Source organism: Microcebus murinus, chromosome 15, assembly GCF_040939455.1.
Source record: "Microcebus murinus isolate Inina chromosome 15, M.murinus_Inina_mat1.0, whole genome shotgun sequence".
In the NCBI taxonomy this organism is placed as follows: Eukaryota; Metazoa; Chordata; class Mammalia; order Primates; family Cheirogaleidae; genus Microcebus; species Microcebus murinus.
Window position 1 is genome coordinate 46,484,908 of NC_134118.1, and position 24,399 is coordinate 46,509,306.

At 40.7% G+C, this 24,399-nt stretch overlaps 1 protein-coding gene across 2 annotated transcripts in view; it reads left to right on the forward strand.

The window, feature by feature from the left end:
• MAML3 (mastermind like transcriptional coactivator 3) overlaps positions 1-24,399 on the forward strand; it is a 403,197-nt gene that overhangs the window by 243,400 nt on the left and 135,398 nt on the right. The window lies entirely within an intron of this gene.

The window sequence follows — 24,399 nt, forward strand, 5'->3', positions numbered from 1 at the left end:
GGGAGGCAGGCCAAACATGGTACTACTGCTGTAGCTTCTCTCCTAAGTCGTGTAGTCCTGGGCTTGGGGTGGTAGGAAGATGAGGACATTTAGGGCTGTCTATAATGGTTTTATAAGGCCCTGTGCAATCTTCACCCATTTTACTGAATTATGAATAATGGGAAATTTGGATTTTTGGTGTTCAAATATGGGGGAGTTTTCTGTGTTTTCAAAGTGAAGTGGAGGATAGATTTTTGTAGGAGCCTTCGATGTTTAAACACTTGCTGCTGGTCAGCAACAGTTAAGAGCTGGTTTAATCTTGTTACTTGGGAGTACAGAGAGACCTCTTTGATTCATTCAGCTCTATTTGCAGAAAGTTTGCTGGTGAATGTCTTAGTGGGTGCTGTATTCAAGTCTCCTCCTTCCCAGTGTCTTCCTTCATGATGTCCTGGCTCAGGGGGCAGGGCTATCAGTGTGCAGGGTACAAAATGAGTAGCAGCCATTTGGGAGTGAATACTCACCGACAAGCATCTTGCTGTCCTCATCCTGACCAGTGGCAGGCAGCCAACGCTCCTTTCATTTAACACTTTATTGACCCTGAAGGGAGGGAGGGGAGAGTGGGGAAATGCACCTGAGAGTGACCTTCCCCCAACCTGGGTGAATTCACGAGGGCTACTCTTACTGCCAGTTGCAGGGCAGTGCCTCAGCCCTTGCAGGATGCAGGTGCGAGCATTGTAGCTGGAGATTTTGCGGAAAAGTCTTTGCTTGAGAGGCCCTCATGCCTAAACAGGTTCTAAGTAGCGCTTGGCTGTGTGTGCGAAATGGGATGCACGAGGAGCGAGGAGCACTGGGAAGTAATGCAGGCAGGTCTTGCCTCACTGTGCTGTTTGCATCTTGTATGTCCTAGAGCGCCCCACCCCACCCCCACCCCCCAAGCTTCATGAAAGCTGCAGGGCTGGGGGTGGTGCTGGCCTGCAGAGACAGGCCTGAGCTCTGTGGTTTCGTTCTTCTCCTTCTCAGCCTTCCAACCCCAAAACCTCACAGTGGCTTCTTGTCTGCACATGCCGGCCAGCTCTAAAGAAACCCTGTCTGGATAAATAAAAGTATAGCTTGGTTTACATCAGCTGCAATCAGTAGCTGGTAGGAAAACATCACTGAAATGGGAACTTCTATGTTTTATCTTGATTTCATTAAAAAAAAAAAATATATATATATATATATATACACACACACACAGAGATACACGAACCATTGGAAAAATGCAACATTTTATACACTTCAAGATTAAATTCTGAAGCCGGCAAAAATATAGGCAATATGCAGGGATGTTTGTGGTAGCCCAGACGCATCAGGAGGTTTATGAGATCCCGAGCTGTCAGAATGGTCTGTTGTTAATCTTAATACAAATTGTGCTTCCCCATTGACTGTGTTTACGCCGGCTACAGTAGCGTATTTCCCCTGAACCAGCCAAAGATGATTAATTCCAACTCACAGGCTCTGCAGACACGTGGGTGCAGGGATGCACCCACCCTCACCTCCCCCCTCGCTAAGCGTCTTTCGAAATGTGCGAACTTGGGACGAAGTTCCTGTCTTTGTGGGAACATGAATGGTGAAGGTACTTATTTCAAGCCCTTCTGCTCCCCTAACTACGTGCACCGACTCCGCTGGCTGCAGAGGTCGTGTTTTCAAAGAGCTCAGTCAGGTGGAGAAGCCACACTGATGGTTTTCTGGATTAAATCTACGTGCCCCTCCTCTCTTCCTCCATCTCACAAGGTACTTTCAGGGTGGATGGAATCTTCCTTTGCGAGGCCTCATTAGAATAATCACTTCTTAACCTTGTAAAGCACCATCAGGTAAAAGCAGGCTTTTTAATGAAATATTAACTCACCACTGTTTGATACAGGCTTCAGAATACATATATAAACATGTGAATATCTTTCTGCAAACATACCATTTATTTCATGTTTTTATCTGATTGTGGAGCAGTATTTACATAGCTCTCAGAATGTTTACGCTATATGTCAGTACATTGCACAAATACTAGTGTGCATTACAGGTGATATATAAAATATCTATATAGATATAAAATATCTATAAAATATATACGTGTAGTTAGTTCATTTTTGTTTCCTGCTGTTGCAAGTGAAAATTCACTTTATTCACAAGGACCACGAAGAACACTTCGTTTTAATGAAAAACTTGAGCAACAAAGCCTATTAGACACATTTATTTTGAGAAAATTATCTTATACAGATGTTTGTTTATTTGGGACACTTGTAGAAAATGCCATTTCTCTCAGCAATAAATAAAAATGCACTCACTTCCTGGATATTTCAAAAATGAAGAAACCAAAAATGGAAACCAAAAAAAAATTTCAAAATTTTGAATGTATAATTTTACTTCTTAGAATTTACATATTATGCCTTATAGTCAGAGGATTAAACAAAGATTATGTTCATGATATCACTTATGATAATAAAAAATGTCATAATATGAGTAAAATAAGCAGATCATAAAAGAATTTATATGTTACAATCCAAATTGTGTTTTCTAATATGTATAGAAAAATACAGAATAACTAAACTGTTAGATCTGGTATTTATTTCTGGTTGAAAAACAGTGAGTGATACTTGTTTTCCTCTTTATATTTTACTGAATTTTCTAAATTCTCTGTCATACAGGTATGTTAATTCTACCATCAGGAAAAATAAATACCATTTTTAAGGAAGGGGAGACTCCTATTTAAAAAAATATTTACACGTTGCTAATTCTTTTAAGAAAACATTCTTTGTCAGATTGATTTGCCACTTGGATCAAGACAATACCATTATTTTCTATTCATTTACATATACTAGTTGTAAGTCCCTGTTCTAGTAGATAGTCTTAAAATGTTTCTTCCATACTCAGTCTCTTTTCCTTTCTCTTCTACATCCCCTTTTCACTTCTTACAGTGCTCTCTGTCTTAATTCCTATAAAATTTAGCTAAAATAGTGACAATGAATTATCAGTAACATTTTCACCATTATAAGTTTTCAGATCTTCTCTGCCATATGTTCTTATGTTATTTCTTTGATCATTTCTCCCTCCCTTCTCTCTCCCTCTGCCTCCCTTTTTAACTTCCTTGAACTTCTATTTATCATGGATTGGACCTACTGGATTGCTCTCTAATTTTTTAGTTTTTTAATGTTTCTGTGATGAAATAACCAGAACTTACTTTGGTCATGTCTGTCTATTTTTTTTTCCTGATCTTGTTTCTCAAGGACAGGATCTCTTCTCTCTCTCTCTCTCTCTGTCATTTTAACTAATTTTTGCCTAGTGCCTAACACTGTGTCTTCAACATAAGGAACATAAGGCTGTTTAATAAATCATGTGATGGCAATTATCAGAGTTTAGGCCAAAAATATGTTTACAGTTGATCTTCAGCGCCAGCGGAGAAAGCATTAGCACAAATAACACAGAGCTGCTGTTGAGATCAAATGGAAGAACTGAAAAGGCAAGTCGAAAAAGAATCCTTTGATAGGAGGTGGTTATCTCGAACCAGTGGAACAACAATGAGATTGCCGGGAAGGCAAACTCCATCCCTGTGTCCGCCAAACAGGAAACAATGGAGCAACTCTGAATGGAGTAAAGCAAAAGCAAGTGACTGCTCCACTGGTCAAGAGAAGTCACAGGCCTCCCCAGATCCCAGGAATAATTCCTATATGGAAGAATGAAAGGCGAATAATTTCCAAACTGTGATGTTAACGTTTAGTACTTGCATTCCTAGGACTAGATAAATCATAGGCTACTCTTTACATGTGTTTTCTGTCTGTGGCCGTGTGCGTCCTAATGGACACATATATGCTCAGATTTTACAGAATATTTTCCCCTTTCAATTTTATTTTACTAGAATTTGCAGAATACCTTGTGAGGTGTATTATTATAAGCTTTTTAGCCGTAAAATCTCCATAGAAGAAACAGAGTTCCAGTATTCACAGCCAAAATGGAAATCTCTTTGAAGATACATTTTCCTGAACTTTAAAAACCTAGAGCCCCTTTGTTCAGTTTTTAAATATATATATATATTGTTTACTTTCTCCGAGTAATACATGCGGGTAGTTCAGAAAGTCAGACAGTACCACAATCGTGTGATAAGAAGCAGCAGTCCCCTGCTTCACCCACTCCATTCTTAATTTCTGCTTCCCAAAGGCAACCACTTCAATTCATTAAGTTGTTTTCTCATTTATCTCCATAAACTGCTGGTTCTCAATTTTTCAATTACTTGATTCTATAGAAGATGAGGATTTAGCTTGCGTACACTATCTCCTCAAGAACATACACAACTCCTTGCCCACACAGTCTTTTTCTCTTCCTCATTCTCTCAATTATCACTAGCTATATCACAAGTTATGATTTTTTTTATTTATTTGTTTTTCTGAGACATCTCGCTTCTGTTGCCCAGGCTTGAGTGCACTGGAACGACCATAGCTCACTGCAGCCTCCAACTCCTGGACTCAAGGGTTCCTACTGCCTCAACCTCCCTAGTAGCTGGACTACAGGTGCCCGCCACCCAGCTAATTTTTAAAATTTTTTTGTAGAGACAGGGTCTCGCTTTGTTGCTCAGACTGGTCTCAAAAAAACTACTGACCTCAAGCAATCCTCCCACCTCAGCCTCCCAAAGTGCTGAGATGACAGATGTGAGCCACTGTGCCCCGCCACAAAATAATAATCACAAATTATGATTTTGAAAATACTCCATATTTACATGATTAATCTTTGCAGACCTCACAGTTTAGCCATATAGTATGCTATGATTATGTTTCCTTGTACTACTTTTTGTTTCCCTTGGAATTAATAATTGTTTCTTTTTTTTGATTGGCATTGTCTTGTACCTACCTTCAATCCCTTCACAAACTTTTCTGACCCTGTAAAACTTTCAATATGATCAAACATATTACATAATCTTTTTTTTCTTCTATTTTCTTTTCTTTTCCCTCCCCACCTTCCTCTCTTCTTTCTTTCGGCCTTCGATGTCTCTCCAAGGCCTCTACCCTCTCGCTCCGGTCTGCTTCTGTCCTCCAGTTTTCTTGGCCTGCCGCTTAACTGAAGTCTTACAACTAACTGCCCTTTACCATTGTTCTTGGAATGTTTTACAACCCTTTTGTGTTGCATTATCTGGTTTTTTATCCCTCCTCTTTCTTGAATTATTCCCTCAAATTGGTGGAGCACATCCTCATAGTTTATTTTGAAAAGGTACATGGGAGATTGTTTTTATGGAAACTATTTTTGAGAATGTCTTTATCCTTCCATTTGATTGATGGTTTACCTGATATCGAATTATAGTTTTAAAAACATTCAATTAGAATGTTAAAGGCGTTTCTTCATGGTCGTGACTTTCATGCTATTGAGAAGTCAAGTGACATATGGATCTCTCACCCTATGTGCATAACCTGTTTAGTTACTCGGAGAGCTTTTCAAATCTTTTCTTTATCCCTGAAATTTCTTAATGATACATCTAGTATAGTTCTTTTTTATTCACTCTAATACTGTGAACTTTTTAAAAAAAAAAATCTGGAAATACGTGTCCTTAAGATCTGGGATATGTTCTTGGATTATTTCTTTGATAATTTTCTCCCTCTTCAACTTTCTGGAACTTCTACTCATTATATATTGAACCTCCTGGATTATTTTCTGATTTTCATGTCTTTTCTTTTTTCCATAGCTTTGTCCTTTTCCCCCATATTCTGTGAGATTTCCTTACCTTTATCTTCCAACCCTCATATTAAATATTTCATTTTATTTATCACATTTTTAATGTCCATAAGTTCTTTCTTATTCTCTGATTTATCCTTTTCAATCTAAGGATATTAATTATCATTTTTAAATTAATTTTCTTATGCTCCCTGCTTTTTCTGTTTCTCCCAAGCACATTTTTCCATATGCTTATTTTATTGCTTTTTCTTTCATATTAGAAGCTTCTCTCAGATATCGGTATAAGAGTGAGGCACAAAAGAGCTCATTAGTTGCTCTGTGTGCTGAGACAGGGTTTGTCAAATGTGGCCCTTTGTTATAGTGTGACTGGGTTAGAACCTGGCCATTGCATGGGGTCAAGATCCGTGGATTGTTTCTTCATTCTCATGACTCTGGGGTTTGTAAACCTGAATGCTGGCTTTGTGGACCGGAGTAGGGGAGGGAGGTGATACTCTGTGGTAATGGCGAGCTGTCTCACTAAATACTACGGAGACTTTCACTTAATCTCCCTGTTTTCTATGGCTCCTCAGCCCACTCTCAGCTGGGCCTGAGATCCAGGATTCTGGAGTTTCTCGGCTTCATCTCTCCAGAGTAATCAATCCACCTTCCTTCTTCCAGTCTGGGGGAGGGTAACTGGTGTACCTCTTAATTATACAGGATTCCAGCCAATTTTTGATTTTGCACCCCCAACTCCTACCCTGGCATTCAGAGTGCCTCTGATTCCTAAGTCTTCACAGCATTCTTTAGCTTGAGCCATCCTGCTTCATTTTTGGCTTCCCAACTGCAGGATTAGATTTAGCTTTCTCTAAGCTGCTAAGTCGTTTACCACCCAGCCATCTGATTTTCAGCTTCCAAAATTTTGTTGACACCCCTCGATTGCTATTGCCATCTCCTGTCTTCTTTGTTCTTAAATGTTTGTATCATTTCCATTCCTTTATGTCATTGTACTAGGGCACTGGAGAAAGCCAAGACAAATGTGGATGTTCATTCTCCCAGAGGGCTCCTTCAGTGACTTTCAACACTTTTCTGTTTGGATATCGAATATTGTCCAATATTGAAATTTCTATTTTACGGCAGATTTCACATTATTTTTGGCTTTAATAGAGCAGATTTCGTAAAACTTAAAGTGCTCTCTTAACATAAAATTTACATATGTCAAGTACAAGTATTCAAAAGGACAGCAGAGTCAACACGATCATCATGCTATTTTAGAATGAAGATTTTGTGATTTATAACCATTGAGTAGTTTTTGGACTCTTGAAAATATTGACTTACTTCAAGGGCTGTGAAAAAAAAAGTTTGGGACCCATGACGCTGACTAAACAAGTAGTACCTGGAAATTCAGACACAAGGTAAAATATTGACAGAACACTCATCCCCAACTGAATCCAGGCCCTCCCAGCTGCAGGAAACTCAGTGGGCAAAAGTGCTCCAAAAATCCAGATAATAAATGAAATGCTCCTATTGACAGGTAAAATAAATCATGGACATCTTGGCATATTTTGAAAATGCTGGTTGATATTCTATCAGAGTCTTACAAATATGAGGCTAAGAGAGAGCAGCAGAAAAGGACAAATTTTAGAAAAGGAATTAGTTTTGTGATAGTATTGTGGAAGGAAGAGGTTTTAATTGGCCCCTGATGAGAATACTCTTAAAAGATTTTATGGGATGAGAATATTCATGTTTACCGAAATAGCTTATAACCCATCAAACACTGGTTCTGAAACATTTATGGGCCTAAGAATCACCTGGGGAGGTTGTTCAAGATGCAGGTCATCAGATTCTGCTGCCGAAGGCTTGAGTCAGTAGCTCTGGGATTAGGCCTGGGAGTGAGCATCTTAATAAGCAGCCCCCCACCCTGCCCCCCATCCCCCAACCACTGCCACCTCCACTACTGTTCTTTGATGGAGATAGTACATAACACTGAAACGGCAGTTAGAGCAGCCTGTGTTTATCTCATTGCTAAATATTTGTATATGCTTAAATATAGCAGTTATTATCCTGCTGATTTTCGTAATAGAACAAAGCAGCCCATCCTCCACTGCTCCCTCCTCCCCCCTCCCAACCGGTGAAGGATGGAATCTCCCTTGATCTCTCTGAGACAGCACTGCTTGCTCATTTCTCCGTGTCAGGACCTACAATGGGCATGGCCTTGTGTGTGCCCAGCTCCTTTGCTCACGATCTCTAGGAAGACAGGCTGCAATGGCATGGGTAGTGTGTGCATTAAAGGCAACACAAAGCTTACGGAGGACCTCTTTTGGAACATTGTCCTCAGAGCAGGCTTGCTCTCAGGTAGGTGCGCAGGGCCATAACTCCCTGTTCTGTGTTCTGACACTTGATTACATCAAGGACGACATCCAGGCAACTTTCCCGGGTGTTTTTGAGCTTTGAGGAGGTGTCGCCCAATCTCATTCCACTTCTGGAGTGTTAGAGTCCCTTCCTTTCAAGGTGTGGCCTACTGCATCATAGGCCCCTGGCCAGGGCCCACAGTGGCTATCCACTGCACACACAGGTAAAGAGAGTAGGCCTGGCTGTATCTTTTTCCTGGTGGGTGCCTACTAGTATACAAAACTGTGAAACTTGGCCAGTCATCCTGTCCCTGTGTATATTCACTCCTAAAATTTTAAATGTTATGGACTGGGAAAAGAGACAAAAATAATATAACCTAGAGTGTCCTGCAATGTAGAGTCTAGTCAGGGAGATAAGAAGGTACCCACGCTAAGTCAGTATAGGCCAATGGGTAGTTAAGTACCACCTTCCTAAATGCTACACTGAGGATCACAGGCAGAGAGAGAGGTGAGGGCAGTATAGCCTGGAGTTGACAAGAGCAGCCTCCAAGGGGAAATGAGCTTCGAGACAGACAGGAGTGAGTAGGGACGAGCTGCATGAAGGTGGGTGGAAAGGCATTCTGGCGGAGGCAAAGGGCTGTGCCTCGAGTGGCCAACTTGGATTATAGGCTGGAGGGAAGGGTTCACCTTGGAGAATGGTGAGGCGAATGGAAAAATAGGGAAGTTTCTACTATTTCAGGTGTGAGGCAATAAGACTGTCTGTCTGGATGCGGCAGTAAAGATTTAAGCAAGAATAGGCACAGCAGAATTCAGAGGAAAGAAGTAACAGAACTTGGTTATCGAAGATAAGACAAGATGAAAGCAAAATGAATCAAATGTTTATAATCGTAAGGTGGACTATTGGGAGGACATAATATTAATAGTTTCTGAAACGTGATGATCATGTCAAATCTGAGCATCAAATCTTGTTTACAATATATTTAAAAGCAATTGAAACACTTGTAATTTGTATTTCCAGTTCGCTGGATACTTGTCCCACCCTCAGCAAAAGGTGTGAAGCAAGCTCATAGCAATTTTTTTCAGGTTTGTGCTACACTGAGCCACAAATAGCTACTCCTGTGTCTTTATCGTTGGGCTTTTTGTTTTTATAAGTCTTTATTTTTCAGGAAATTCATATTATTATGAAAATGGTTGTTTTTGTCGTTCAGAGTAGTAACAGGCTATTATATGTTCCTTTTGCTTAATATTTTTATTATAAAGATTTACTTGGTCATATCTATTATTTGAAGAGAGTTTTCTCTAAAGATAGATTCAAGTATATGGGAAGAGCAGAGATCCAAGCTTTAAAATATATTATGTCAACATTCATTGACTATTTATAGCAACTCTGGGCTTTTCTAGTGGTTACAAAACTCTTCGAAAAATAAAAAGCTTCTTTCCTATATCAAGATATTCTATTATGTCTTGGTTCCTGGATGAATTCCTATAGAATTAATTTTGTTTATGACACCAAATGGTTTGCATCTGACCTAGTACATAAAGAATCAAAATACCTTTCACGTTAGAGTTCCAGTACATTGTCATGATTAGTTTATATGATACATGAGCTATGTAGTTTATCTACACATGTATTTAGTCAGCAGTAAATAGTGACCCCAAATAGTATCCAAACTAATAACTCTCATTTATTAATATTATGATTTCTTAGAGGAGGTTTTATAAATGTACCTGCATTCTGTAATTGCCTTTAGATCTGAGATGTCTTGGAGTTTATTTGGGCTTCTCTTTTGTACCTGGCTCTAGCCAGTTCATACAAAGGATGTTTTAATGGGCTTGCTAGGCCACAAGTACTTTCAGTACCAAGCTGAGGTCAGGCAGTGGTTCAAGGACAAGGATCGTCTCTGGGTGTAGAGAGGCACCCCCTCTGAACAGATGAACTAAAGCCCCAGAGGCACCCCCAGTGTGATGGCAGCCCTATTTATCCTCTCCGTTGGGCACTGTTGTGCCATGCACAAACCACGCAACCTTAGGTAGCAGCCCTGGGTGTACCTGGCCATTCCCTACGAGCCACAAAGCACAGAGCAGAGTCAGCTTTTCTGATCAGTGCAGTGAGAATGAGTCATGTGTGCCGCAGAGGGTGCTCTTGCTGTGGCTAGTGAGAGCCTGAAGTGCGCGGCCTGCAAGCTCAAGGGTGATTGAAGGCCCTTGGACGTGTGTTAATTCACATCTGAGTGTACAGCAGCCCTCGTGGTTGGATAATGCTAGTTGCAGTATCACCCATTAATAAGATTTCATTATTGTGGCAGAAAAAGTCCAGAGACAAGACTTGGAAAAATCACTTGGCCTTTTGCGTCTCTATCAGAGGGTGACAGGTTTAGGCATTCGAAACTCTAGAGCAGCTCCATCCGATAAAAATATAATGCAAGCCACAAATGCAAACCATGTGATTTTAAAATTTCTATTGGCCATGTTACAAACAGTAAAAAGGAATGGGTGAAATTAATTTTAATATATTTTTATTTAACCCAATATATTGAAAATATGATTATGTCAACATGCAATCAATAGAAAGATCACTAATGGCATATTTTACATTCACTTTTTCATGCCACATCTTTGAAATCTGATGTGCCTTTTACACCTATGGCACAATTTGCACCAGCCACGTTCCAAGTGCTCAGTAGCCACATGTGGCTGGTGTCTCCTTGCATTGGACAGTGTGATCTAGAACAACAACAACAATAATTCTGCTGTGTGATATCAGAAGGGCAATGTAGGCAGGACTAGAGGTGAGGCAAAATGATAAGTTTTGTTGTTGTTTATGAGCTTCTGACTCTTTGCATCACCTTTTAAAAGCTGTTTAATCCTAAAGGGATGGAATGGATTAGAGCTACCCAATGCCCTCCACCCGGCCCGGGAGCCCTCTGCACTGGACAACCCAACACCCATCCGGTTTGGGGCCTGTGTCCTTAGAATGCCCCTGATTAGTGTCTCACTGTCTTCAGAGACTCCTCCACTGTTTGTGTGTAGTGCAGCGCTCACCCCGTTCACGCACACCCCGCAGTCCACATGGAACACGTGTGGGCAGCCCTATAAACATCCTGTGGAGAGGTCAGGAGCACCTGGCCCCTTCTTAACATGTCGATAAGAGTGCCTGGTGCTCTGGGCTTGTTTTCTAGTGCTTTGATGAGCTCCATTAATTATGCTGAGAAAGGAAGGTGTGCAGCTGGAGAAGAACCCACGTACTCCATGTGAACATGAGTAATCGGACAGTTGGCAGCGTCTTAAATTGGCGGTCTAGGCAGAGAAACTCGTGAATAAACACTATTCCCCAAAACATCACAAAGCAGCCACCGTTCTCTCCACTTCGGCAGGACTCGCGCCACTCCACCTCCTGTTGACTCGAGGACTGCCTGGGTGTCGTGTGAGACCATTCGAGGAACTGCCCTGGTGGGGAGGTGGCAGAGTGGAGAGGTCAGGGGTCAACTCCGAAGCCAGGACAAATATTCAAATCCTGACTTCACCACTTCATTACCTACAGGACCTTGGGCAGGTTACGTGACCTTTCTGAACTTTAGGTTTTCGTCTACAAAACGGGGATGATAATAATAGGGTTATCAGGACACTTCTGTGTATTAATGTATATAAAGCATTTAGAATAGTATCAGACTCTTAGTATGTACTGTATGTGTTTTTTAAATTAAAAATATTAATCATTCCATATGCTATTCATATCTTTTTAGGAGAGTATAACTATGCTTCGGTTTTCCTTTAAGCCAGCTTCATTCATTCATTCAGGATTTATTGTGTATCTGCAGAGTCTAAGCATTGAGCATGCAAAGGTGGAAAGATTCTGCAGGAAACATGTTATCATATATAGTGTGAAAATTATATGGCCAGAGACTGTAAACAAAATGGTAAAATCGTATTAATGTTTTCTTTTAAGAACCAACTGTTAGCAAGTTTCACTGGCGATAAAATGATTTCTTTTTCATCCTGACTTCCACAAGATTGTTCCTCCTGCATTTATTTACTTCTATTTAAATAAAAGTCATATATTTGTCATATTTTGATGTGCAATAAGAAAATACCATCATTTTTATGTTAAATGATCTTAAATGAAGAAGAGACACCTCAGAGATAATCCAGCCACTCCCTACCTCTGACCTTAGAGGTCTGTTACCAGTGGTCCCCAACCTTTTTTGCACCAGGGCCCATTTTCATGGAAGATTATTTTTCCACGGACTGGGGAGGGGGGAGATGGTTTCAGGATGATTCAAATGTATTACATTTATCGTGCACTTCATTGCTGTTATTATTGCATTGTAATATATAATGAAATAATTATATAACTCACCATAGGTTGGGGACCCCTGTGTTAGACTCCTGGAAGCCTTACAATGCCCTAGTTGTTTCTGGTACCTCAACATATGAGAAAACTCTTTTGTCTTTCTTAAAATCAGAAGCTAAAAGGAGAGGGCGTGGGCACATTTTCTCAGGACTTCTTGAGGCCTTGTGTTCCAGCCCAGTCACACATTTTTGGCTCAGAATAAACTTCTGTAAATTGTTTTACAGAGTTTGGGTTTTTTTTTTTTTTTTCCCCATTAACAGTATTATAAACACAGTCCAAAGTCTGGGAGGTTGAAGGACACCTCCAGTGGTAGTTTCTCTTGCCCCAGGTTCTAAGGTGTGAAAGGGTTAGAAGCGCCTCCGTCCTAAGTTCTGGAAGATTAGAAGATTTCTCTGTCCCAAGGTCTAATAGACTGAAAGGCATCACCGTCCATGGAGGCCACCTGGCCAAGGTGTGGGGACGCCTGCTGTTGGACAGGGAAAGAGAAACAGAAACATAATATGTGCAGATTTAATATGCGGCACTTCAGAGGATTTCATGGCTAGAGTTCCTGAGACAAAAGCTGTTGAACCTTTGCGTGTGCGTGTGTATGTGTTTAGATGTGTTTTGTGTATTGTACATGTCTACACCATACCAAAATTGGCTTATAAATAAAAGGAGCTCTCACAAATTAAATAAATAAGCACAAAAATTAAAAAATTAAAAAATAAAAGGAAGGTGGGATTCGGTTTATCTGAACATGTATAACAGCTAACCTTTTTTATGTATTAAAAGCAGGTAAACAAGTATTCCAAAATAATGAAAAGTATTTTTATTTTAAAATGCTTTTTTAAAAAAAAATCTTGGAGTTATTTGGAATAAAACAGGTATTTTTAATAAAACTTTAAAAACTTAACTCCAAAATAAGGAAGAGCTGTATTGGAGAAATGACTGTAGTCGTTATCTATTGCTGTGTCGCAAATTACACCCAAAACCTAGTTGCCTCGAACAAGAGACATTTATTATCTCACACACTTTTTAAGGGAGTCCAAGAGAAGCTTAGCCGGTAGTTGTGGCTCAGGGTCTCACATAAGGTCACAGTCAAGCTGTCAGCAGGGCTCCCAGCATCCGAAGGCTTGACTGGGGCCGCGGGATGTGTTTCCCGGGTGGCTTCCTCACACGGCTGCTGGCCGGGGGCCTCTATTCCCCGCCACACAGACCTCCCCACGGGACTGCTTGAGTGTTCTCACAACATGGCGGCTGGATGCCCCAGAGTGAGTGATTCAACAACGAGCAAGGAGGAAGCCCCAGTTCCTTTCATGACATAGCGTCAAAGCCGTGCACCTTCGCCTCTTCATTACTCCATATATTAAAAGAAAACTAATTAAGTCCAAGTCCAGTCATGCTCTAGGGAAGGGGAATTAGATTCTCCCATCCGAAGGGAGTGTCAAGAATCTGTGAACATATTTGTGGACACCGTGATTACCACGAATGGCTTTTGACCTTTTATGAAGTGCTTAACTGTTACTGGCACAGGGAGCCCGGGGTGGGGAAACCGAGCGGCTGCGCCGAGAGGTCCGTGGGTGGGTGGGGTGAGTGCTGGCGCGAGCGGAGCGGTGGAGGCAGAGGCTCCAGACACACCACGAGTGTCTTTCCTTTCACCTAGCGGCCCCGGGCCTGACATGAGAGCTACGTCTCACAGCAGAGAAGCAGCATAGCGCCCTGCGGTCAAGTGTGAAGCCTTTGCTTTTATTTTTTTTTTTTATTTTTTTTTATTTTTTTTTATTTTGGCATATTATGGGAGTACAGATTTTAAGGTTTCAATAAATGCCCATTTCCCCCCCTCCCCCCAAAAGTCTGAGTCTCCATCATGACCATCCCCCAGATGGTGCACATCTCGCTCATTATGTATGTATATACCCGCCCCCCTCCCCCCTCCCCCCTCCCCAATACCCTATTACTGTAGCACCTGTGTGCCCACTTAGGTGCTACTCAGTTAATACCAGTTTGCTGGAGAATATATCTGGTGCTTGTTTTTCCATTCTTGGGATACTTCACTTAGCAGTATGGGTTCCAGCTCTAACCAGGAAAATATAAGATGTGCTATATCACCGTTGTTTCTTAGAGCTGAATAGTACTCCATGGTATACATATACCACATTTTATTAATCCATTCTTGGATTGATGGGCACTTGGGCTGTTTCCACAGCCTTGCAATTATGAATTGTGCTGCTATAAACATTCGAGTGCAGGTGTCTTTTTTGTAGAATGTCACTGGATCATTTGGGTAGATGCCCAGCAATGGGATTGCTGGATCAAATGGTATATTCACTTGTATCGCTTTAAGGTATCTCCATATTGCTTTCCACAGAGGTTGAACTAGTTTGCAGTTCCAGTTAAAGCAGGAAGGAAAATTCGAGAGGGCCTTAGCATCTGAGCCATTATCTTGCTCACTCTTAAACCCAGCCTCGTCATTGATAGGGTTTTCTCGCTTCTGCTTTCAGAATTTTGTCATCGCCTTTTTATTTTAAGGCTTGTATTGTCTCTGTGCCATCCTTTGTCCTTTGCGCTGCCTTTCCTTCCCAAGTTTGCCCCCTGACAGGCGTCGCCCGTGTGATGCTGCAGTTCTGTGTGCACGTCAGAGCTCCGCCACCCCACCCCACCCCCAGGCCGTCTGCTTCCCATTTCGCGACCTGGGTGCTGCCGTTAGTCGCAGTGTAACTTCCTGTCACTGAATATTTCAGGGGCCCGAGCCCTCCGTGCTCCATCCTGTCCACTTAGTCATCTCTCTCCACATTTGTATTATTCACAGCAAGATGCATGCACGCAAATCCTTTAAGTCCTTCAGGCTTTTCTTTCCATTTCCCCTTCAAATATGAATCACCTAGCAACATTTACTGAGGACCAACTGCACACGAAGCCGTGTTCCCGTTGCCATGAGCATCACAAAGGAAGTAAAAGCCATGGTCCCTGCCCTTAAGAAGTTTATCCTCTACTAAAAGCTGGATTTAAAAAGAATTTTTTTTAGAAAAATAATAACAATATACAGATTTCCATTTATATTCAATAGAGTGGTATGTTGTCCAGGTTACAGTGATCAAATCAAGGGTTATTCCTTTGTATATCTTTTAATTGAGAAAGCTAGTTAGCTGTCTTTGGGAGTAAGTAAATGCATGTTCCTCCACGAGAGATTTTTGCTACAAGAAAACCATTGCCTGAGGTTGACTTCCTACTATTATAAGCACATTTCACCCAATCAGGTGAAAATTCAACCATGTTTTTGAAACCTAAATAAAGCATTTATTAATCATCTGTAACAAAAAGACACACCCTATTAATATAACAAATAATTAGCTGCAACTGGTAACTGAAGTAATATAAGCAGAAGGATAATTATTAATGTTTTGAGTTTTTTTTTAAGACATCAGCCCTGTGCTTTGATTTAGTTTACTCTGAAAGGACTGTTGTTCAGAGAGGGGTGTAGGGGAGCCGTGGGCTGTGACAGGTTGATAAGGAATGAAAAGTGCAAGCTGAGGAGGAGGACCCAGGGGAGAGAGGAAGCCCCTTGGAGCTCCGAGCTCTCTGGTTAGTAAGATCTGACTTGTGACGCGGGCTGCAATGGGTGTAGTCATTGTAGGTTTCTGGAAAGAGAAGAGGACTATCTTGATCAAAGTGATTGGCAGGAGACATGCTAGGAAACACACACCTGGGACAAAATAATTAGAACCTGACTGCATGGGACTCTGCAAATAGATCCAAAGGGAAAGACAGAGATGGTGGCAGTGACCCTGGGCAGGAGTCGGGACAGGACAGGAAGAGAAGAGTCAAATTTGACCTCCAACCTCCAACTTCAAAGACTGAGCACAGCCACTGGCCACTGATCAAGGGAGAGTTGAGTTGACCAAAGGGGATGGTTTTTAAGCACTGTTTGGCTTAATTGTCAGTTGGACATTCAGTTAAAGTTATCTTTCTGTGGAGACATAAAGGAGCAAAGGTGTGGATTTCGGGTTCATCCACATCTAGGTGTTAGTTGGAAACTCATAAGTTGATGAACCTCTTCTTGAGAGATGTTGTACATGAGAAAAAAATATTAGTATCTAGAGTTTGGCATCAGGCCTGGAGATAGCTAGAATTAATGACTGAAAAATGAAAAGCACATGAGAAATACTTGTGTCTGTGTGTGTATTGTGTGAGTATATGTATTTATGTATATACATATGCACAAATATATTTGAAAAATATCTGAAAACCCATTCATCATGTTAATCCTAGTGAGTTCTAACTAATGGAATTATAATTCCATAATTCCATTAGAAAAGATATTTCTTTTCTTTTCTTTTCTTTTTTTGCTTATCTGAATTTTCCAATTTATCCAGTTGAATGTATATTACTTGTACAAGTTTCTTCATAGGAGGAAATTGTTCTAAATCTGGTGAAATGAAAGAGATAGGAACATAATTTTCAAGGTCAGAATTTAGAACAAGAGAGAGCCTTGAAATAAGGGTCTCAAGATGAGGAAACTGAGACTGTGATAGTTAACGGTATTTATTACTAGGCTTTCAAAATAAGAGTATAAATTTCTAATGCTGGCCCTTAAAAAATATGTATGTCAGAAAGAAGAGTGGAGTTATCCTCATCTTCTAGAACTTGGATTGATCCAAGGCAGTGGTTCTCAACCACAAATGGTTTTGTTCCCCAATCCCCCAGTGGACGTTTGGCAACATCCGGAGATATTTTTGGTTGTCCAAGCTGGGGGTAGGGAGAATTGAGGTCGATACTGACATCTAGTGGGTGGAGACCAGAGATGGCTGGTAAGTATCCTACAGTGTCCAAGACAGTCCCCCTCAACAAAGAATTACCTAGCTCAAAATACCCATGGTACCAAGGTTGATAAACTCTGATCCAAAGTAAGGTACATTAACCGGTGTGGTGGCATGCACCTGTAGTCCCCAGCTACTCAGGAGGCTGAGGCAGGAGGATTGCTTGAGCCCAGGAGTTTGAAGTTGTATTAAACTGTAATGATGCCACTGCACTCTAACCCAGGTGACAGAAGGAGACCCTATCTCAAGGAAAAATAGAGAAAGAGAGAGAAAGAAAAGAAAGAAAGAAAGAAAGAAAGAAAGAAAGAAAGAAAGAAAGAAAGAAAGAAAGAAAGAAAGAAAGAAAGAAAGAAAGAAAGAAAGAAAGAAAGAAAGAAAGAAAGAAAGGAAAGAAAGAAAGAAAGAAAGAAAGAAAGAAAGAAAGAAAGAAAGAAAGAAAGAAAGAAGGAAGGAAAGAAGAAGGAAAGAAGGAAAGAAGGAAAGAAGGAAAGAAGGAAAATAAATACAATTGAGTGGCACTTAGTACATTCACAATGTTATACAACCATCATCTCCAGTTGCAAACATTTTCATTGCCCCAAATGGGCAATCACTCCCCAGTGTCCCCTCTCCCTGTCCCTGGCAACCACTAATCTGCTTTCCGTCTCCATGGATTCGCCTACTCTAGAGATTTCATATAAATGGAATCATAATATTTGGCATTTTGTATCTGGCTTCTTTCACTTAAGGTAATGTTTTCATGGTTCATCTGTATTGTAGCATGTGTCAGTACTTCGTTCCTTTTTGTGGCTGAATAATATTCCATTGCATGAATATTTAGCAACAATATCTGGCAACATTTAGTTTATCCATTCCCTCATTGATGGGCATTTGGATTGTTTCTGCCTTTTAGCTAAACTATTGTGAATAGTGTTGCTGCTATGAACATTTGTGTACAAGTTTTTACTCAAATATCTGCTTTCAGTTTTTTTGGATAAATAACTGGAAGTAGAATTTGAGTAATATAGTAATTCTATGTTTAATATTTTGAGCATGAATATTGCTTTTTATTGTGTTTAAATATTTAATTGTGGCCAACCTCGGTGGCTCACACTTGTAGTCCTAGCCCTTCTGGGAGGCCAAGGTGGGAGGATCATTTGAGCTCAGGAGTTCAAAAAAAGCCCAAGTAAGAGCCAGATGCCATCTCTACTAAAAATAGAAAAGATTAGCTGGGCGTGGTGGCATGCGCCTGTAGTCCCAACTACTCAGGAGGCTGAGGCAGGAGGATCACTTGAGCCCAGGAGTTTGAGGTTGCTGTGAGCTAGGCTGACACCACTGCACTCTAGCCAATGCAACAGAGAGCAAGACTCTGGTTCTCAAATAAATAAATATTTAATTGCATGCCATGAATGAGACTGTATAGGACAGGATCTCGAAAGGTCTTTTAGCACAGTCTCTCATTGATAATGGACTTTATCTAATTAAAGCAGCAATTTTTATTTAACAATAAAAAATGTAAGGTACATATTAACAGCTACCATCCATGGAATGCTCTTTGTGTGCCAAGGTCTGTGCTGATCACTTGACATGAGTCCTTTCATCTTCAAATGATCTTGAAACTCGGGCATATAAAATTAAGTAGTCTGTTCAAGCTCACCCATCAGCCCTGGACCTGAGAACCAAAGCAAAGTCTATTTGAATCCAAACCTGAGCTTTTAAACATGATGCAGTTTTGCCTCCATGCTGACATTCACAGAGTGGAATGGGCACAAGAAAGCCATCTGAAGATCACAGCCAACATTCTGCTCTCATCTTTTTCTACCCTTGCCAGGGCAGTGGCCCTTTAGTTTCGAAATTTCATTAAATTGCAATGCTTCCAGTGTCTCTTCCCTTTCCCCCCTCCCCCATCCCCATCTGTAGGATAAATGTTTATTTTGAAAAATAAATGTATGTGCTTTTCGTTGGAGTTTGGTAGGGTGGTATTTGGTTGGTTGTGCAAATGGGCACTGGTGTGTTTCTGGTCTACAGGGCCTTGGATCCTGGACAAGCGATCTGTAAACATCTCAGAATTAGTACTTCCTAGCATCATTTTGGCAAGAAAGGAGGCAGACATTTTTACATTGCTCTTATCCAGCTTACTGGGTCTTTTTCATCATAAAGATTTCTTGTCTGCAGCATCCTAAAGTTACCTCAACCTCCTTGTCATTTTCACTGAAGGACATGGGCATATTAAAAACAAAAATTTTATTGCTTTTAGAGAGCTGATTTCCTGGGGTCCTTGAAAACATAGATCCACGGCTCGATGGATCTAACTGCTCGCTTGTCAACTGGAAGGAAGAGTTCCCCGATGTCATGTACCCTCTGCTGCTAGCACTCACCCCTGCTTTTCTGAAAATTAGGATTTTTAAAAAATTTTGACTTCCATATATGAAATTACTATGGAAAGCAAGAATTGGAATATACCAATCAGGTTCTTCACTGTATCTGCTCTCTGCCATTTTCCCACACAATCATGGGTTGAAATAATTTGTTTTAATGTTGATGTGACAGAGAGGCCGTAGCACATTTCAGAGTGCCCCATCCACTTCTGTGGCTCCCCCTGGATCACACAAGATTATTTAGAGCACTAAAATGTCAACAGTAATAAATAAAATTGGGAAGGAAATTTGGATAAACCTATGCACAGGAAAAGACTTATTTTAGAATTCTCTTCCTGTGAGCTTTTATTGTAAGAACTGAGTTCCTTTTCAATGCCACTGCTATCATTCATGGAGAAGGAGAATTTGTATTCTTTATCCTGCTTGGATTTTTAGAGGGAAATCTCACCATTTTGTATTATTCATTATTTTGTACATCCTATTTCTTTAGACATGACATTAAAAAATACTACCATTTTTTTGAGTGAATACAGTGTCTCAAGCATTGTTCTACACACTCTACATACATTTCCTCATTGAATGTTCACAAAGCTTGTCATACAGGTATTATTATCTCCATTTATATGTGAGATATATATATATATGTATTTATTGGTATATTGATATAAATCAAATTCTAAGGGCATATAGCTAGTAAATGGCAGAACAGATATTTGAACTCAGCACCCTTTGAGTTCAGGGCCCAGGTTTTGCTTACCTTCTGTGCAAAACTGCCTTCCAGGTTACATACTAAACCTGAATTTCAGTATTTTCTTTCAAAGAGCCAACAGCACTTTCACATTTTAATGTATTCTCATAGCATCAAGCTGAGTTGCTAAATGGAATGAATTCATAATGTCAAATGAATCTTGAATGATCCTGTGGCCAAACTTCCATATATATCTAATATCAACAGTACCATCTCTGAATTCCTGCTACATTTATTGGTGGTATGCCTTTCAGATTGAACAGGGAGGGAGTATTACTTATACAACTTGCACAGTTGATTGCACAATTAACATTTTCCTAAGTAGCCCTTAAATATAATCAGAAAGAAAATAATATCCAGAATTTTACTTTAAAAGTGTGGTTGCTTTGCACACGCATACATGCACACATACACTCAAACACACACATATGTCCCATTTCCCACAGTGCCTAACACAATCCTAGGTACAAAAGCAGTGCTTTATAAATACCTAGAGAATTGGACTTATGTCTAGAGAAATGTGAAGGAAGAGAATTCAGTTTCAGAAGAATCATTATGGTATACTGAAAGCAGGACCCAGTTTACTGATTTTTGCTTGAGAGTTACGGGGAGGCCAGGCCGTCCCCGCGGGGGCTGTGAAAGGCGGTGAGGACAGTGGGCTTGGCAGATGGCTGGACTCCAGCTGATGGACCTTCACTTACAGCTGTGGGTCTTTAGCACACTATCATCTATACTTGAATTTCATGTATATTTCTTAACTTCAGTTTTCCAGTCTGTGAAATAGGGATAATAATACACTCAAAGTCAAATCATTATTACCATTTTCGTCATTGTTATTTTAGGTAGAACAACAGAAAGACAGAAACCATTTTATTGAGAAACGTCCAAATTTGGAATCTGTTGATTCTAGTTCAGTCCCACACTTGATGTTTAATAGCTACATGCCTTAGGCAGGTCTCTCCTGTTTCTTTATCAGCCCAATGGGGTGGCAGTGTCTACCTCTCAGGGAGCATTAAATACCGTGATGTCGGAGGCTCGGTATGTAGCAAATGCTCAACAAATGTTAGCTCTGATTATTATTTTATACTTACCAAAACTGGTGGATTATTTTCCTAGAATCCTAGCTCCACCTCTGTAGCACCCTCTAGACCCATGGGTTTTAACTTTTTCCCCCCTTTTTAAAGTAGCATATCCCTCTGAGAATGCAATGAAAGCTACAGCAATATCTCCAGAAAAAAACACACATTCCCAAAAACAAATGTGGACATGATTGCAGGGAATTCCTAGACTTCCAGGTTAAGATTCCTTGTTTTAGGTCCAAAGAGAGTAAAAAATATATGACACTCCAGATGGAACGATTATCAGCTTTGTATAAGGATGTATCACAGTATTCCCATTGCAACTTTCCCAGTATCATTAAAATCGGATTCCATTTATGAAAACTCACTTTATTTAGGACATCGCAAGAACACATTTATTCCATTAACAGAGGCAGGCCTCTTTTAACAAAACATATTTATCAAACGCCTATTATGTGCCTAATAAGGTGGTGGGTGTTGTGGGGAACAAAAGCAGCTTAACATGTGGTCCCTGCCCTCCGCGTTTTCTTTCTAATTGGAGAGGCAAGTGAACAAGGCAGCATGAGATGTATTAGCGCTATATGCTGATATAATCAAGCACTAAATTGTGTATGCTTGTGTGGGTGGGCGCGCAAGCCTCACATATCATTCTCTGACCTTGAATTGTACACAAATCATTAGCGTCAAACTGGAACTGCCGACTGCTCCCCCACCCTCGGCTGTGCTTGGCCGCCTTCCATCATGGCCTCTCCCTCTGTCTGAAACAGACTTTAGAAGAGAGGGGTGAAATAACACAGTGAGGAAGAGAGAAAAATCAATACGGAAGAAAAGAGGTCACTTGTCTCTCTGTGGCCACCGCTGCAGACAGAGTCCACGCTGGGCGGGGTCAGACCCAGGAGCACCCAGGCTCTGTCAAAACCTCTGTGTTGGGTGGGGGGACACCCAGAAGCCTTCTCTTCCTTGTTTACAAATTAACTGCTGGGCCTTCTGTCAGGGACTGAATCTGGAGAGGGCAAGAGGTGGTGTGAAGAAGAAAGCCTTGCTAATGGGGACCACATTGACGATCCACACTTGGTGTTGTGTTCACTGCCCAAGTGGCATGTGAATTTAGCGCAGAAGATTGGCAGGAAAACCACTGGGTGAAGTGAGACAGACCTGTCCCTAACATTTATGGTGTCCAAGGCAAGAGAACAAAGGTAGGCCTTCATAACATATGCTTCATATTTAATCATTATACATCAAGCTAGCAAGCTATTAAGTAAAATATGTTGTGTTCGGCCGACCTTGACAAATATACTTTCATAGCAACTGGGAAGGCTGGGTTAGGATCCTTGCCTCCTGGTGCTTCTGCAGTGTGGGCTCCCTGGACTACCCAATTCTTCTTCTATCCCTGTGGGACACTCTCACTCACACCTTCGAGGTCCATCTGCACTTCCCTTGGCCATAGCTGTGTGACTGCCTCGCAGAGGACAGCCTTGCAGAAGCAGACTTGAAGTCCTCTAGGCAGGGACTGGAGGTTCTAGGTTCCCAGAGCGTGGTTTAGAAGCGGGGACACGGGCTCCTGCCTTGGTCCTGCAGACTATTAATACATGCAGTGGTGGGCAGGGATGTGGCCAGAGGAGAACCTGATCAAACCCTCTGAAGCTGGGACCAGGGCAGGAGGCCTTCTCTGAGCATAACTGAAAAGAAGAAAGAGGACTTGGGGAAAGGATGAAAGCTGAGTCATTAAGACCGCTTCATTTTTGGAAAGAAGAGGGTAACTTGGGAAGAGTCAAACAGGATGGAAGAGAGGCTGATGAAAAGAAGGGAGAAACCCAGAACATAGACCACCTCTGAAAAGATAGGGACTCTTAATTTATCAATGTGTTTAGTTAGAGAATGAAAAAAAAAACAAAAACCTTGCTTTTACAGAGGCCACAGGGCTCTATCTTTCCGTGACAAGGGATATGAAAGGCAAAAGAATGATGGTTGGAGCTAAAAGCAGGGACAGGGAATGATTTCTACCCAAGATCAAGGTCATCTTCCCCTCTTCCTGCTGGATACTGGCCCCTTGACCCATTAAAGAGGGAACATTCCAACTTATCGTATCCCCAAGAAGAAGACAAAACTGAAGGTTGATTTTGATTTTCCAAGGAGAAAAAAATAACTTTGCAGACAAGTGAAACTGAAGCATTTCATTGAATATTTAGCTAGAGAGAGGATAGTTGCTGTATTTGAAATTGCACTATTTGCAGAATTAAAGAGGAAAGGATATTTTAAATTTTGCCCAAATATACTTTGTAGGATTGAAGAAAACTCTAATGATATTTCAACATTATAATTTGTCTCCATTTCACAAATTCTTTGTTTTATAAATAAAATATTTGAATGATTTAAGAGGGAAGAACATGAGTAACAAGTAAAGCTTTGTGGCAAAATATCAAGATACAACTTCGCCTTAGTATGTCCTAAAAGTATTTTTATCCATATTTGGCTTTATTCCAAATCAGCTTAGTAGGCAGGGAATTTGAGACTCCTGGGGAGTCCTTCAACTCTACCTGATAGGGCCCCCTTTCGCTTCCTAACATGCTGATGGCAATTGTAGGAAGAGAGTAAGTGAACATAGTTGACTTTTGATGTTCAGGAATTTATCGTTCAAGATTTTTATTCACCACAAGTAAAGCCAAAGAGTCATGGTATGAGCAATTAATATTGCAGCATTAGGGTAGTTGAGGCCTGTATGAGGAGCAGACACGTCAAGGAGTTTGTGCATGAGCCACACGATGGCCCGGAATCCTGGAGTCTGTATCTCCTTTCAATCTTTGCCTCCCTGCCTGCCATCTCAAAGTAGCTCTCACAAAATGAGAATTTCGTACTATTCTTCATTACTGTTTAAATTTTACAGAATTTTGTTAGGTTCATGTCAGGCATTATCACAATAGTGATGTCACTGACGCCTATGGTAGGAAATTTATTTTTTTGTGTGTGGTAGATACTATTTTAAAAGCTTTTACAAATTCCTTTGTCCTGTATTTGTCATATCATTGTGGATCCGAAGATGTGTTCCTAATGAAAAATTTCATCACGAT